The 14,910-nt window shown below is 39.7% G+C and overlaps 1 protein-coding gene across 6 annotated transcripts in view; it reads left to right on the top strand.

The window, feature by feature from the left end:
• LOC110981247 (shootin-1-like) overlaps positions 1-14,910 on the top strand; it is a 57,819-nt gene that overhangs the window by 20,363 nt on the left and 22,546 nt on the right. The window contains exon 1 of one of the 6 annotated variants that reach the window (XM_087144765.1): positions 8,287-8,543. The exons of the other annotated variants lie outside the window; for them this stretch is intronic. The gene's annotated coding sequence lies outside the window, so the exon portion shown is untranslated. Of the gene's footprint in view, positions 1-8,286; positions 8,544-14,910 lie in introns of those variants that run through there. 6 annotated transcript variants of the gene reach the window in all.

The following is a 14,910-nucleotide window of genomic DNA, read 5'->3' as shown; positions in this document are numbered from 1 at the left end:
CCATGCTTCAGTGAGCTTGCGTGTGGGCCGGTCACCGTTGAGTTGCCACTGGTACACCAGACAATCAAAGAGTAGATTAGTAATTGGACTCTACACTTGTGCTATGTAGATCATGCATTACTGTGCAAGTTAAAGTAAAGCAGATAGTTGATTAGTTCACATGTATAATATTCTATATGCAAAACCGAGGATTCGTCTTGGGGGGGTGTTTTGTTCAACAACAGAGGTTATATAAGGTAGCACCACATTGGAAAGGCCATGTTCAAATGATTGGCCATGGCTGGAAATTATCACGCGCGTCTGTGGGAAATGCACAAAGTGGCTAGCAGGCAATTTCCATATTTGTGCATAGTTTTCTTAGCCATACATACCGTAACTAATTTGGACGTGACCAAAACTTTCACTAAAGCTAATGCAAAGTAGGTGCCATGAAGCATGCAACAAAATTCCAAAGATTTTCCTTGTTGCATAATAGTTTCTGTCAATTATGTTGCATTCACATATAAGAGTTCTCCTTTAGTGACTTAACCAACCACCCACTTCCCATGGTCTATGACTTTGGAAGTCATCTCTCTACTTTTGCAGCTGTTCAAAAATCAAAATCTCACGAGTTTTTCCGTGTGTTCCTGTAAAACCCGACGAGGAGGTGGTGTGTGATCCTGTTCCGAGAACAGTGTTCTTGAGTCGTGTTCCCGCCGTTCGAGCGCGAGAACAAGAAACCTGTGTCAAGAACAGGCCACCCGAACTCGACCAATGTGTCTATGACTTCTCAAAATAGAGCGTAGCACCACACGTCCCTGCATTTGCATTGACGCCATCCCTGTATCCAGAAACATGCAGTGTCATGTAAACATTAGTTACAAGAGGAATTGATTGATTCCTTCGACATGGATGATGTTCATGAATAGATGCCACTTGTCTCTCCCTTTCCCTTCCCCGCCCCCTCACACCTCTTACCTCATAGAAATATAAACCAGCTCCATCCAGTGTTATGTTACGCCTGAAAGCTTTTCCGATTCTGAGCTGCCTTCCATTTTTTTTAAAACCCATGTGCACACATGTACATTTGTTTAAGTAAGAGATAAGGGTGGTTTTTAATGCATTGTTTCGCCCGTCGATTTTCAGTGATCCAGAATGTGGAGTTGAGTTTCAAATCTTGAGCCACAGCAATGCACTGCCGGCGCTACATTCGCATTCAGAGTCACGCCTTTTCAGAGTAATGCACTGGGCTGTCTAGTACCCTTGCCCGTCTTACTATGAGTAAGTCGGTCAGAGCATGCATATTCCTGTGCAGAGAGTGCTAAAGTGCAACTGATAACACATATGCAGCCATTGTCTCAGTAAGCAGAGGCTATTAGCTTTGAAATTTGGTGAACTTTCACTGGATGCTGTTTTGGTGATTTTTAAAGAACAAATGCAAGATGCACATGCTAATATGAATCTAATTTCTGATATGGATAGTCATAAATATCAGGCTTTGAGCTATTAATCTCATTTCTTTTGACCTTTTGGTCATGAGCAAAACCCTCAAATACTGTAGCTAGAGCTTTGTAAATTGGGGAAAATCTTTCATAAATGTTAAATGCTGAATTTTACTTGTGACGAAAACCTAATTTTCAAACTTTATTTATAGGCCTATTACTTGTTTGCATAAATTCCATCAAAAGGTCATACTAGTGTAAATTTCCTGCTGAATAAAATATGTCCTCAACTTGGATCAGAGAACCCTTTTTGGAATGATATACTGTACATGCATACAAATGAACAACAGAGTACAGGTATTTCTTTGCACAATTTAAACCATGTAATTGATTATTCAAATTTTCCCCCACTTTTTTCCAGCTGTTAACACCCGAATAGGAAGGAAAGGCCCTCATCAGTTTATCTTAATTAATTGACCCCTCAGGTTGTTGCATGGAGATAGTCGTGACATTCTGTCACCAGATGAGTCTTCAGAAAACCCAGTCTTTATCTTACCTTCACGACGATTGGCAACCGATACATGGGGGGATGTATGAGATAATGCAGGAAATCTAATTAGGTTAAGTATTAGGCACCGGAAATATTTCATCACTTTACTGTGCGGACAAACCGTGCCCTACTTGGTGGGTAATGGCAAGCCACACCGTGGCTAACAAGAAGATTGACGTGTATTACTCTCTTACAGTCTGTGAGTTGGCTGGATTTGTTGGATAACAGCACTTAGCTCGATTGAATGAATAGGGAACCAGTTACATGTACCTGAATGAAATGCCATGTTTTAAAGGTAGCCAGCACATGCCTTGTTTTGCAACCACTTGCACAGCCGCACTAGTGTATTCAGATGTGCCTAGACTAAATGTACATGTAGCACCTGATATGCTAACAAGAATTTGCTCCAAAGTGTTGCAAAGATTTTCGAAATATGGTTGCAAATAGTTTCCGAATTTGAATTACTCAGGCAGCAACTCTCTGATCAGTTCATTTCCTCATTTTGTACCATTCATGTATGCCAGTATAAATCTGTACAATCTTGTTTGGCGTAGAAACTTCTTGTTTGTGTTTCTCTTAGTTCCTTTTGCTTCCCATTTGTGCAGTTTCTTAGAAAAAATGGATGTTTTTGTGTTGCTGTCTTAGCATTTGGCTCATCTCCACCGCCCATAGTATAGAGTGAATTAAAATGGCCCAAGCCCGTTCACAAAATAGTGTGAAGGGTGCGCAGATGTGGCCATGCATTTTGGGAATACTTTCAGCTTTAATCAATGCACCACATTGTACAATCACCGCATACTTGTTACATGTACATTTACTGAGAAGTGTTGATCCTTGTTAATGTTTGGATGAATTATGTCATTCATCCCAAAGGTATACATGTATATGTTAGCCATCTCATTTATTGTAGAAAACAGCCGGGATACATGTGATGTATCTTGAAATTTGAAAGAATGTATTACTTGTGTAGGTTACAACTCAAGAATGTCCAAAATTGGAAATTAATTGACTTACAGTTTGTAAGTACTATCCCAGTGAAATTACTTTTTAAATTAAAAAAAAAACATGAAAATACGAATGTAGCCAAATTGTATAGAATTTTGATCGGGAATTGTGGCAAATTCACTTTGGGAAATTAGTATGCAGGAGCAACATATAATGTACATAAATTATTTATTGTGCATGTGCATGTATGAACGTCCGTGCTGGCTCTGTGTGGAACCACTGTACATTACTGCTTTAAGAGCGCATATACTGTGCATGCAGTACATGGTTACTAATGGCAGTTGCTCTCGTTAATTGTCTGGCCCCTTTGTACAAAGCCTGTCCTCCGTGCATCTTGGGAGGCAGACAATGGTTGCCGTGACGCCAGGGGCATTCCTCCAAGTGTGGCCACCTTGAGCTCACTGCGGGATGAGTCATCAACGCTGGTCCCTTTGCGATATGAACAATGATTTATTGTTGTGGCTTAATTGGGATACCATGGTGATTTCTCCCGGCAACATTATACTGGTGGTGTGGTGCCAATGCTGTTGTTTTATCAGTAATGGCTTGTGGTTCTTGGCGATAAATGAGCTCGGTGCGCAGTCATCAGTGAGGCATTTTCAATAAGTGGTCGCCCTCCAGATCTTGTAGTTGAGTCTGTCAGTACTCCTTCATGAACATTTACATTTGGATACACCTTGGACTCGCTTGCATTGTACTCTACATAGATATTATGTCCATGCTGGTCTAGAAGAAATAATGCACACGTTTGCATGCACATTTATCTTCCACTGTTAACTTGGTCAGAATGAAGGGGCATAGGCTGGGAGGTAACTGCTGTACTTTTTTCTTAGCACTGTTGGTCGAGCATTTTCCCCTGAAATTTGAGGAAGAATAGGAAGTGGGTATCCTATTGAAGTAAAATGGGCACCCAGGTGTAGAAGAAACCTAACCCCAATTGTAAGAAAAATTAGAAAATATACACTGCAGTTGAAAAATCCATTCCAAATTTCATTGGGTCCTTCCTCACAAGTTCTTCAAAAACATTTGGAAATGCAACAATAGCACAGCATGAAGCCTGGATTTTATTTAACAGGCTTGCCACAACATGTTTCGAAACCTTGCATTTTCCTTTGTTACACGCAAATTGCTAATTCCTGGTCCTACAGTTGGGAAATGGTTCCTGACATCGTTAACAACAGTTAAAGTATTGGGTAACCATTTCCGTAGCGCAATCCTACTCTCCACTTGTGCCTATGCTTCTTGTGCCAGGCCCTGTTGTTGAGAATATGACAAGATTTATTCTGCAGTGTCTGTGGATAATCAAGTTGTCTTGAATAGAAATTCATCTTGCTGTGTACTCCCTTGTAACATTGGAAATGCTGTACATATATTCATCTTTTCCACATGCCATACAGCCTTTGAGAATACATGTACAATGCAGGTTGAATACAGTAAACACAAAGCATGAATGTATTTTTGTGTTAACTTCCCCTTGTGATGTTTAAACAGTGTATTGCTAGCAATGCTGACATTTTTTTCCTGCACCACATGTCAGGTCCATTTAAAAAATTCACATTGAAGTGCTTGCGCATGTAGAACTAAAAAACCCCAGCAGGCTATAAATTGGACTTGGTGTACTCTCTTACATTAAAAAATCAAGACCTGATTGATGACCTCGATTGATGTTAAGATTTTAAGCATCTCCGCCACACACTGTCCTGTTGCCAGCCTGGTGCAGATATTAAGTGGAGTTGGATGGAAATGAGCTGTTCTCAGATCGATAGGTCCGTTTTCTGGCTGGCGCGCTCGTAATTTATGAAGTGAGGCGGAAAACATCTTCGGAAGATGGGGACACTCATAGCATCCGGCATGAAGCAGTGGAGGTGTGAAAAGTAAACAGACGATGGGACTTGAGATGGAAAGGGGGGACCGGAATTGGAGGCATTGACATACTCGACTCTTTTTTTTGTGCTTTTGAAAATATACATTTGGATAAATATGAGAGGGTTCCGTTTTTCAAATCTCCCTTTTTTCCAGATCTCCCTTTTTTTCAGGAACGTTAATCTTGTATGCAAGTAAGGCTTATTAATTTATTCAAATACATTTATTCATGTTTAAGCTTAACTACATGCACATGTACCTGTCGGCTCGCAAATCCTTTAAAATCTGACTTCTAGTTTTGAAGTATTTCAGTGGATTAAGGGTTATTCAAATTTAGATGGCCAGTATTACTGTATAAGTACATGTACATTGTACACTATTGGCAATATACTACATAGTGTTCCAATTGGGAAGATCCCGTGAAGCTTTCAAATTCATACTCTTAACACTAGAGCTCAGCCAACTGATTGAATGGTCATGTTTCACGAATGAGTAGTATATCTCCCCTTTTAAAAGAATATCCCAGTGAACTAGTACTCATGTTGCATACAGTTCAGTGCAGCCAGGATTCTTACCATAGGGGTATGAGTAGAAGAGGGCCGAAAAGCGGGGGGGTACTCAATTTGGGGGAGGGAAACTTTTATTGTTTTCTTTGTTTCCAAAATTTCCAGAAGGCTGAGGCAGGGGAACATAGCAATTTTCTTTAGGGGGCAGGGAACATTTGTCTTCCCATGTCTCGTCTGTAATTCTGCTGTGCATTATTTCTTCTGGTGTAATTGTAAGATGGAAAGGGAGAGCATTACAAAAAGTTTGTACACTCCGAGTCTCAAAATAGACGTCTGTATGCAACTTTAATTTACTAAGTTGCTTCTTGTTCCTGTCTCCTGTGTGTTCTTAGGATTTTTTTCTGCTGGACTGGGTTTGTGTGAGTGCTGATACCGAGTGAGTGTCAGTGCAAGTCTATTACACGCTAGCGCGTCGCTAGGCTGCGCCTAGCCGGCTGGCCAACCACATTAATGCATGCGAACGGCACGCGTCACATGCATGCATTTTGCCTTTTCCATCAATGGCGTGTATGCTGCGGAACTGTCGACCGGCGATCTGATCCAAGTATTATCCAGGATTTTACCGTAAATTGAACAGCATTCCTGAAATTAAAACGAGCAGGGGAAAGAACAGAAGTTTGAGGTGGCGACAAGAGGAAGTTTTTGATATTGAGGCTGGTAATTTTTGCATATGTCTTCTGTTATACTTGGCACTTAGTGTGATTTTCCCACGAATATTCCAGCTTGCACGACAACGCTCAAAAGTTTGTGGCACAAACCATTGTTGCAATAGGGTAGTGTACACGAAAAGAGGGGTGTCAAAGTAGTGGACTGCGTTTCATTCATAGCTGTGATTATTAACCATGTAGGCCTAGAGCAGTCTTGAGATGCAGGCAGTTGTAAGCTAACTCTGGAAGTCACGGACAAAAAGGAAAAGGCTATACATATGCACACTTTTGTGGCCCAAACGTCAAGTAGGCCTAGTCCCATTCTAGGCCCCTTACTGCAGTTGACTGCTTATAGCCTATACCGTATGTAAAAACAGCCAAAAAGTTTGAACCAGAAGTTAGATGTTAAGACAGATTTAAGCAGTAGGCCTATTAAACGCCAATGAAGCAAAGGCTTGCCAGAAAACTGATGAACTAAGAGTTCGTGTAAAAGGATGGCTGGAAATGGTTATTGGTGTTTATCACCACGAGCATGTAACACCATACCAGTACATGCACCTTCTGGTGAACCATGCTGCTGACCTAATTGAAAGGCATGGTTCCCTATCTGTATTTAGTGCACAGGGTCTAGAAAAACTGAATCACCTCATGACTGTAGACTACTTTAAGAGCACAAACCATTGGCAAGGTATTCGGGCACTTGATCAGCTGGTGAGAAAACAAAACAGAAAACTGTGGCTCGCCAGAAATCAGATCAAACTGCAAAGAAAGCATAATATCAAATGCCCTCGATGCCAAACAGTCAGGCACAATGCAAAGACATGTCATTTTACAACGTAACTTTCACAGGCCAAATAAATTAAGGGAGCATTTTGTCTTACTGCTTTTTCATGAATTAGATTTAACATTTGAAATTACTAGGACGTGATACAGGCTGTTCATTGCAGCTCCCTAATTAATATACATGTACTAGGTTACAATAAAATGTTACATTTTACATGTAATTTTCCTATAGTGCAAGAATTCCTTTGCAAGATAAGGAAGATATATAGAAGCTGCATTAATTTCTTCAGGGTGAAAAGGCAAGGATAAGTTTCCTGCATGTTTATTAAGAAAACTCTTACAATTTTAAACAAAATGGTAAACTGGATAGAGCAACTGATTGGAGGAAATGAAATGTAATTGAATTTGATGTTGCAGTCCTGATGAAGCCTGCCAGAATAAATTCATTAAGCATTGCTGTTCTCTTTAACCACTTCCTGCTGGAGCAGTTATCAATGTAGATGATGCTGGGACAGGGTATTTATCATTTTTTTCTGTTTTCCAAATTCTTTAAAAATTCCTATCTTCATTTACTGGACACTGACAAACCCTTGAAGGACTGTCTGGTGGCCCCTCTCGCCTGACAGACAAAATCTATTGACCCCCAGTATTTCAACCAAGCCTGCAGCCTTGTAAAAAGAGCCCAGATTGTGGGGTGTTATATAACTTTCTTTCGTTCACAAACCTGGCTCAGTGTGCTGCTTACCTCTTTTCAATAGGGGCCAGATTAGCATACAGCAGTGCTGTGTGGCTCTAAATGCCCCAAACCATGGTCTACTGTTTCAAAACAAGGCTCTTTATCTCCACTTTTGAGAGTGAAAAAATGTTGGTAATTCCCAGCAGCCTGGTCTTTTGTTCCGAGTATGGCCTTTTGTTACCAGGCCCTGTTCCCTTTGTCCGAGTTTGGGGACCCCGGCCACGCATGTAAAGCATATGTGTCGGGATCCTGAATCCCATGGCAGGGGGTGGTTAACTGAATACTGTTGGCAGCAGATGTTACTGTGTCATTTCTAGTTGAGTAGTTTTTAAAAAATTGTTTCAGATAATTAATTGGTTTTGAGAAAGCTGAGAATAAATCAACCGTTGTTTCTGAGAAGGAAGAAAAGAACCTTCGTCCAGTCTAATAAATAAATTGATGGTGTGTGGATGAAAATGAAGTTTAAGTTAAACATTTACCTCTCAATCCCAAAACTCGCAAGTTTCTCTAAACTTCTAAATAAACACAGGGGCAGTTTTCACCTACGCATTATTTGTTTGGGAGAAATGATGAAAGTATAGTTTTTGTTTGATGTTTTTGTGGATTAGGTCCTGCCCCCCCAAACTCCACATTTTTGACAACCCCCTCCCTCCAAAATGGTATGGTCCAGCTGGCTTGAAGGTAGCAGTTAGTGGAAGCAGTTAAACCATTTACTTTTACTGCATGTAGCAGGGGTGTGTAAGTTGAATGAAAACAATGTAACAGACATCCACTGTCTTCCTTGGTAACTGTAGTTAGTGGTTAACATGTGGCAGAGTTTGATAGGACGTCGTGAAGGACAGCATGGGCGTAAATGCACAGCGCATTGTTCACAGTACTCGCACTGCACCAGATGCATATGCCCATAACACGGCAGGTCACGTAATCTACGTGAACTTAAAGATTTCATCACAGCAGGTGGATTTTTAAGAAGTATGAACATTAAACTTTCATTAAATAAATAAAAGGTTTTGTTCCTTATGGAATCTGGAGTGACCTTTGTTTGAAAATGTCCATTTATTTAACCAAGGGCTTGCAAAGTGTGACCTCTGTATCAGTTGTGTGAAGCAACTGTGCGCGTTGAGTGTGTTGGATGTACCGCGTACTATGTGAAATGAGACCATACTGTTTGTAATGGTGAGCAAATGGCAAAATGATGGAACAGTCAAGACAAAGATTTTCTATGAGTGTGCATGTAATTGTGTGCAAAAGTATGGTGTGAGCTCAGTGGACCTTGACACCACCATCAATCATTTTATTTGTCAACATGGGCACAAAATGGTGCCCAGCTTAAGCCTCACACCATAATAATGCAATTTATCTCTCCCCACCCACTTGAATGTACATGTTGCGCTGTATGCTGCTGTTTCCCAAATTCAATCCACACTCTTTCCAGTATGAATTCCAAAATGTCACCAAGGGTTAAATCTGGGAATGGACAAAGCTAGGGAGGCATGCTGCCACTGAATGGCACAGAGCATTGAATTGAGATATTTTTGGAGATGTTTTGTCCGTGAGGTATGAGTGTAAACTGAATTCAGATGGTGATTTCGCAGCATTTCAGAGCAGTGGTTGAAGTGTCCCTGTTTTAAAGGGATAGATGTGTCAAAATCTGGGCAAAAATTTCAAAGTGACCATCTTAGAAAAACCATTTACCGATGTAGGCCTATATTGTGGTTCTTGTTTGACATTCCTAAGACTTTGAATTTGTTGCCCTTTCTTACATATGTGTAAATAAAAAAATCACGACAAAAAACTACAAGCGAATCCTCCTATGGTAGAATGGATTGAAAAAAATGAAGACAAAAACGAGTGAAAGAAACAGAGCAAAGAGCTCCTAGTTAACAGTTCAAGTAACCTCATGAAAGTCTATGTTCATAAGTATTCTTGAGCAGGGTTGTTTGATTTAAATCACTCGATTTAAATCAAGGGAAAAAAATATAAAAAATCACCAATAAAAATCACTATTTTATTTCTTGATTTTTTTCAAAGAAAAAACCAGTTAGTTCCTGAGGGGCATTTCAAAGAAAGTACTCATTAAGTTAAAATTGATCATTTTATATGCAATACACATTAGGGGCATACATATTCTGAAGATATGGAAGTGCGAGTGTGGGTGGATGCGCATGCATCTAGCTGTGCCCCTAATTGTAGTGCAATTGAAGTTGGACCAATGGACCTAGTCAAAGTTTACATTCAAGGAGATGCAGTTCTTTGGAAAATGAGAAGATGAATGATATCGGTTTTGCCCAAGCCTACAAACACATAACGTCCTTCAAAAGCAACCGCTACATGCTTCTCTTTGCTGTTGAGTTACAGTTAATCTCTGTCATTCAATCACTTGTTAGCTACCAGTACATATGGTTTAGCTTAATGTAAAACTCAAAAAAGTAAGCACATAAACTTCCAATTCACTAATAAGATTACATGCTACTTATTCACTCTAGCTATGTTTGATTTGCAACCCTAAGCAGGCCTGACCCTGATGAGAGTCTTTGCATGAATTCTTTTCTGACTTGAAGGAATAAACAGTGAATGTAAATAAAGTGTACCTGTAGTGAGTGTTGTACATGTGAATGGTACCAGTAGTTGCAATTAAAAGGATTGAGAGTGAATTTGGGGTGTTTCAAGCAAATGGTCAGGATGATTAGGCCCAACTGTTATTTAGCTTATTAAAAATTCAATTTAATTTAAAAAAAATCTGATTTAAATAAAAAAAATCTGATTTAAATTAAAAAAATCAGATTAAATAAAAAAGTCATGAGTTTTATCAACCTTGTTCTTGTGCCACAAAAAGCATCCTTCAGCATGTTCCCCTTGGTGTCATACTTACAGAAATGTACGTGTACATGTCGTACAGCTGTGGAAAAATTGCATCTGGGAAAGAATTTGCTGTTGTAGAGTTGTCCTTCAATTTAAAATCTGTTCATCTGCACCAAAGTTTTAATGCATAATTTCACGTTAAAAATCACTTGGTCGGTTCAGCTGCCAGTTAATGTTTCTAGCCCTGTAAGATTATTTTCAAGTCATTACCACAGTTTCTGTATTTGGTCGTGCAGATTTTGAAAATAATCCCAAAGGGCCGACATCAAAATTGCCCAAATCTGGTAGCCAAGTTAAAGCCTGACCCACTTTTACAATAATTGTCCCTATAGTACTAATTCCTGAATATCAGGGTGATGAAAAGAACCTGATGCTTTTTCACAATGTAGTCAGTTAGGAAACCAGGTGCCAAATGTATATGAAGTCACATGTTCAAGGCCCTTATGAAATATCTGCCCAAAGGGAAACCCATGCTTACACTTGACACTCTGTCAGGATTTCACAAATTCAAACATCCAAGCATCTTGCCACGGCCATGGCCCGTGATAGTGTTTGATTTGCCACACAGGATATTATATTGTTAAATTTGAGTCATAACATGTTAATGCACAAGCATGGGGGATGGTGGTAGCAGAACTAATTAGAAAAGCCACACAGATCCATATTACTGCTGCCTACGGAAACATGTACTTACCAGCAGGACAGTGCTGGAAAACAAGATGATAATCCCATTTAATATGATACCCGCGCAACCCTTATTGGATAAAAAAAAGTCGCACACAGATTGCCACAAATTGGCCTTTGGGTTCTGCCGACACACAGGGATGGGCAGCCAGTTTGGCCACCATTAAAGCTGTTTTCCCAAACTCAACTTGTAGGGAAAAAAAAAGACAGTCCTGAGCTGACAGAGCATAACTAAATCAATGACATGCTGTTTGCATAATTGGCTTGAATACATACATACATACACCAGCAAATTTGTTTTGGTTAGCCAGAGTGTATCTAGAGGGATTGCAAACTCTGCAGGTACATTATAATGAGTATTTACGCCTTCGATAACTTATTTACTTCGCATTGAACCTGGGGCCAAACCTTTAAGTGAGCCGCTGCTTTCCAAGTGAGCAAATAAATACGCCGTGAAATTTGACAGTGATGTAATTTTGTAGTTAATTCAAGTTCATTCACAAATACTTGTTTATTCATGCGATGAGCCTCCAAATACACATTTATCAAGAATAGAACTGATATTGAACAAGCTATTTTCAACCAGCCAGTTTCCTAGTTTTTTTAATTGATTTTTGATTAGGCACTCATTTATTTATAAAAGATCTAACACAGAAGGAATATCAAAATTAAAGCCACACAGTTATGTACAATATTTGAAAATGTCAGGCCCTTTAGGCTTTGAATGTACATGTATGTGCTCTTCATGACATAACTGAACCATTTCTCAAAAACAGGACTTTAACATTTCCTGGTTCCTTGGAAGAATCCATTTTCATTTGTGTTTTATTCAATTTGTTTCCAGGAAATTTTTTTTAACTATTTGATTTTTTATTCAACTGAAATTGGCATTTCAATCTAGAATTTAATTTTGACTTTTATTGAAAGTCTGTCTCTGTACACTGCTGGATTTACTTGTTAGAGAATCGTATTTCTAATTTTCCATTGTGCATTTTCCAGTTTTAATGCTTTGTCCTTCCTTTGAAGAAGTACCACCATTCCATGTTTCCACACAGCTAGGAACAGACATCAGGACATATTTTCAATTATCCTAATTTCCCAAATGTGACCTGCTTGTTTTGGATGTGTAACAAACACATTGAGCTGTCATTGTAACAAAATCAGAATTTCATATGGTTGCTATGGCTGCAGGAATCCCATCCAAATACTTTGTGTGTGGATGGGTGTCCATGAGTTTGTTTCTGCATGCAATTGGGGACCCTGAACAATAGAGGACAATAAGGTCCCCGATTGACAGAGGGTCCCCGATTGACAACTGTGTACAGAACATATGGGTGGTCTTCTAAAAAAGTTAAAGTACAAACAAAAGAGGAACAATAGGGGGTCCCCAGTTGCAGGCAAATACACACTTGTGTGTGTGTGTGGGAGGAGGAGGCTCATGGCTGAAACATCCTCCTCAGGCTTGCGTCATTTCAGTGTCTTCATGTCCACATACTGCAGAAAAGTTCTTTTATGTACATGGACATGTAGAGACTGTACTTAGCCTGGCAAGTGCATGTAGCCCTCAGTCCCACTGTTGCAAAAAATCCTTAGATTGTGCTTATCATATTAGATTGTGTCGAAATTTTGCATAACTTTTGTTTCAGAAATCAGTGTCCAACACATCCTACTATGCCTTACCCGTGGGCTGTGTGCATAAAGATGTCTGAGAGAATCAGTCTAGAAAATCACATTTGCAAGGTCATGTACATCTTTGTCTTGCTATGGAATTCTTTGAATTGTAATCCACACAGTCCATTTGGCTGTGTTACTTTCAGGTCCCGACCTGCCAATTAATGAACCGGTTGAGTCTAGGTTCTATATGGTTGTAAGAATATAATGTGACAATGTGAAGATACCGGTACCGTACAGACAGTTACAGAAAACCCCCTGAAAATCAAATGGCTTCCAAGAAGCAAAAAATATTCATATAAAAATGAAATGCTGTTTTGGGCAGTTCATACCATTTTTTGATACTTTGCTTTGATATGTTTTACTTGTGGTCACTGCATCTATTACATGCCATAACTGCAGTGGCTCCGCACTCTCACACACACAGTCTTCAGCTTGAAGTGTGTGTGTTAACAAATCACGACACCTTATTAGTCCACAAGGCATGTACTGTATAATGCACATGTACCACCTGTCCAGAGGCATTGTACTGTACCACTGTAATGGCGTCTAATTCTGTTGTTGAATTGCACTGTATACCATGTACTTCCTATGGTTAACTGTTTATGGACAGGTGCAGTTTGTTAGTCAGGAGAAATAGGCAAAATCTGTGGTAGGCCTACTCCAGTGAGGGAGAAATGTATGCCCAGTCAGGCCACACTGTGCTAGTATAGGCTTATTTTAATGACACATTGCAGAAGTGGGCAAAGTGGACAATCTTCAACTAATCGTCGACTGTCTTCCACTGTGCAGTATTGATAAACATGGTTAATGAAGAGTCCAGTGTTTCTTTAGGGTGATAAAGAAACAAAAGGGTTCATGCGTACATGTACATTCTGATTCCCCAAAATTGTGAAGAATACTTGGAAGGAGAAACACACTGAAACATTAGTTGGAAGGTTCAAAATCATATATAGGAAGTGTTCAGTTGATTGGATTGATGGCCTGCAGGTGCAATTGATGAGCACAACACATAAGCAGGTTCACTCTTTGCAACAAGTCACCTCATCTGGAATGAAAATGAGGCTGCACTTGCAAAAAGAGCAATTAAACAATCCCCGAAATACCAGTATACATGTGTGGCATACATATGACATTTCATGTGCTATGCAAAGGTGTAAATCTACTTTGCTAAAGTATGGAAGGATATTTCAAGGGGCCAGAGTTCCCTAGCACAGTACTCGTGATATTGCAACTGTGTTGTACTTAACCACTGTTGGATGTAGACTTTGTGCAGTGACCCGATGAGGATAGGGTATCCGTAAACGGGAACTTGAACTTTATTGTTGGGTCATCAACCACTAGATACATTTCCTGGTAGCATTTCATGATATAAGTCCAGTGTGTTTCTATTGTTGGTGCGTGGTCTCAATTTCCATAAAGTTGGTTGATATTTTAGGGACATGTTGACTTATTTTTAATGTGCAGAGTTACTGAAAATGACTGCATTATTATTGGCACTTGTTTGTCTCATCCAGTTGCTTTTGAACATTTTAAAACATTCCGATGATGTTCAATGTGTTGGCAATTATAGAAAGAACGTGATGGTGAATAAACATGTCATGAGCTTACCACACTGGTATTTGCAAAGAGCCAAGAGCCTTGATGCTCTTTCCGGCAATTTGTTACAAGCACAGTATGTCACACGTTTTCAATAAAGTGATGGCACTGAGAGTTAACTTTGAAATAAGACTTCAAAATTCTCATCAAACATAATACATTGTACCCAGGTCAGTTACAATGAATCCCCTTATCCATAAATGCTACAAAATGCAAAAAAAGTCCATATTTTTCACCTTGTAAAAGGTATTGTGAAGTGCGAAGGGAATAAGCAAGTCTGGTCTGAGCCAATTTGGCTCATCAGGCCCATGTTTATCTCCGATTTCTTGGCATGAAACGACTGTGAATATAGATTCCTCCTCGATGGGATGCCAGTCCATCGCAGGTTGCTTCCCCAGCGAATGCTGGTACCCATTTATACCCCTGGGTGGAGAGAGGCAAGCAAGGGTGAAGTGTCTTGCCAAGGGTCACAACAAACTGCCAACAGCTGGATTCGAACCTCCAACCCTATGATTGCAAGCCA

The sequence above is a fragment of the Acanthaster planci genome, linkage group LG13, assembly GCF_054643075.1.
Source record: "Acanthaster planci isolate LZ-2023a linkage group LG13, COTS_SCS, whole genome shotgun sequence".
Classification (NCBI taxonomy): domain Eukaryota; kingdom Metazoa; phylum Echinodermata; class Asteroidea; order Valvatida; family Acanthasteridae; genus Acanthaster; species Acanthaster planci.
Note: the sequence above shows the minus strand (reverse complement) of the source record. Positions and strands in the feature narration are given on the sequence as shown.